Source organism: Onthophagus taurus, chromosome 5, assembly GCF_036711975.1.
Source record: "Onthophagus taurus isolate NC chromosome 5, IU_Otau_3.0, whole genome shotgun sequence".
NCBI lineage: Eukaryota > Metazoa > Arthropoda > Insecta > Coleoptera > Scarabaeidae > Onthophagus > Onthophagus taurus.
In genome coordinates, this window is record NC_091970.1 from 12,034,964 (window position 1) to 12,038,315 (window position 3,352).

The following is a 3,352-nucleotide window of genomic DNA, read 5'->3' on the forward strand; positions in this document are numbered from 1 at the left end:
ATATGTCGCCTTACAGGTATTGCACTCCAATTTGTAAACTCACTTTTTTCTAGTTTATTGAACGTGTGTTTATTGTTAATTAGTATTTTTGATAGGGTGTTGTTAGATTTGAATGTTATGTTTAGGTTGTTTCTTGTAAATATGTCTTTTATTTTGGAGGCTATAGGACCGGGATATTGTATGGATTGACAATAAGGAAAGTTAATCATTTTGTTGATCGCATGTTTAGGAAATTGGTTGTTTCTTGTTATTTGTTTAATGATGTTTATTTCTTTTTCTAATTTGGTTTGATCAAGGTGTGTGTTATAAGCTCTATATAGTTAGGGTGGAATTAATTGTGCAATCCTGCATTAGTTTTTGAAATGAAGCTACGCACCCTGTTATAATTCGTATCTTAAAAGTTGGTTGCCCTGTAGCTCTATACCATATCCAGATCGAATTCGCACTTATGAAAATCAATTGCAAATTTACGAAATTGGATTTCACACAACTGAAAATCATTTTCGTACTAATGAAAACCAATTTTACACTAAAGAAACTAAATTTTTCCTTTACGAATTTCAAAGACAACATTATGAAAACGAATTTTACATTCGTGAGAATGAATTTTATGTTTATGAAGATCAGTTTCGAAAGCATTTTACTAGGCTGTAAATAAAGACCTATATAAACATGTTTATTCAATGGAATTTTAATAACGAGTATTTAAATAATTACAACAATATAATTAAATTAAACAATTAAATGATAACTATATATAAATTATTGCTCCCTTAGCACAGCAGCATAATAACGCTCCACATGATTTGTATACCCCAAAAGATGTTGCTGGGGAGTATCCCTAATTGCTTCATCTGCGATTAAAATCCGCATTCTACGTTCGGCAATAGTGAGTCCTTGATTATTATTTAAACGCACATAGTTCAGTACGTTTGGCATTCTAACTTGTATCTGTCTCTTCACTTTAGATTTAAAGGAGCTCCATAGGAGTTCAATAGGGTTTAATAAATATGAATACGGTGCTAAACGTATTATTTGAACATCCTCTTGGGGTTGCAAAACACTTTCCAAGTTTGGGTGCACAGGTGCGTTCTCGATAATAAAACTCGGGTGCAAAAATCCTAAATTTCTACATGTTGCAATGAAACCTCTAAATTATACTTTGCATTCTGCACCTTTATACGAACCTCTTTTATGCTCAAAAGATACAATTTGTGTGGAACACATCGCGCCAATGCAATGCAAATTATTTCCTTTACTTGCCGGAACAACCACATGAGCTCTATTGCCAATTTTTAATCTACCCTCATTTCGACGGCAATATAAATTAAAGTTGCACTCATCAATCCAAATGAGGTCTCTACCGTTACCCCGGCTTTCTAAAAGTTTTTCAACATACTCCCTTCGTTTGACTTTATTTTCGTACGTATTGATGTTTGCAACATGTGGTCGAATTTTTTTAAGCGAAAATAATTTACCGTCAAGCCAGTTCTTTATCGTATTAATTGAAACACGAAGTTCAAATTCATTATGCACGCGATTAGATAGATCTTTAAGCGTTAACGTACTATCTTCTTCGATCCACCTTACTAACGCTTCGTCAATTGCAAGAGTTTTTTTAGACTTGGAACCTCCTTTAGGTTTCGGATCTTCTTGATCATTTTTTAACCATTCGTACGCAGTGCGAACGTTGCCACCCAAGTCTTGAGCAGTTTGCCTCCAGTTTTTACCATCTTCGTAAGCTTTCATTATTCTTCTATCAGCAGCACTAACCTTATTGTATTTACCGCGAGGCATTTTCATGGAGTTACGAAAGTTTAACGTTTATTAAAACAAATACCAAGCATACATGAGTTATTCTTCGCAATTAATTGTCTTTCTTTAGGTGAGATTCCAAGTGTAAGTATGCTAGATTTTTTTTTAAATTGATTTTCATAAATTTAAAATTAATTTTGACGTGTATGAAATTCATTTTAATAAAAACAAAATTAAAATTCGTAAAAGAGAAATTCAGTTTCTTTAGTGTGAAACTGGTTTTCGTTAGTAGGAAATTGATTTGTCGTTAGTGCAAAAATGATTTTCATTTGTGTGAAATCCAATTTCGTAAGTTTGCAATTGAATTTCATAACTGCGAAATTGATCTGGAAATGGTATAGACGTTATTCTCTTACAAAATCTGTGTGTGATTCCAGTGCTATTGAGAACGTTACTAATATCCTGATCAGGAATTTCTAAGTCGACCGATAACAAAACAGCTGAATAAGAGGCCGAAGGATTTTTTTTGATATATTGTGGATATATTGAAGTCTTTAATAATATTTTTTTGACGTAGGTTTGAAAGGATTACCTTTTTGTTTTCAGATTTTACAATGAATCCGTTTTTTGTTTTAAAAATTCAGAGACATTCAGATATCAGACATTTGAATTCTTGACAAGGGTTCACAGGTATTAAAGGAGAATACAGTATTGTATAATTTTGTTTGTTTAAAACGTTCAGGAACTTTTGGTTTTTTATTAGTTCGTATAGTTACGGTACAGTATGAGGTTGTGAATTTAACGGGTTTTGTGGAATTTTAAATCCTTTATTTGTTTCGCTCAATATTTGTTTCTTTGCCGGCCTATTTTTGGTTGGCGAGTTTTTTTTGGGTCGACTACGTTTTCGTTGTGACCTGAATTCATCCTTTTCCGATTCGGACCGGGATGAAAAAGTTTTTTGGGAAGACATTTCTAAAACGAATAACGCAAATATCTCACTTATTACCAAAGATAATTATAGTAGAATTAAAACATTGTATGGGCTACTTTTTATTAAGAATTCAGTGGCGTGGTACAATTTTTTTCCCATCTTTTATTTTCGAGATTTTGGATACAAAAAATTACATAAAGTAATTAATTAAAAATAATTAAACATTAAAAATAAAATTATTAGTTTCTTGGTTATTTTATGTTTTGAACGCTTCGAATTTCCTAAAATAATATTGAAAATTCATTAAATTATTATACAGAGTGGTCCGTTACTAATGGGACACAGCTACAATGAATTCCTTATATTAAATTATTACGATTTAACCCAATTTATGTTAGTCCAATAATACAGAAGATACAGATGGGTAAAGTTTATACTTTATTTTAGTTTTTCTTTAATAATCTTGCTATTGCTTAAATTAATACTACAGTATTAATACTAGAGTAATTGACAGTGAAAATTATTAAAGAAAACTTGTAAGTTATTATAAGTTAATAATTTATTATTATATAAGTTATTATTAACTTTTCATAGGGATTATAAAGGTATTTTGAAATTAACTAATTAACAAAACTGACTAAAACACTCCAATTAAACTCATTTAAA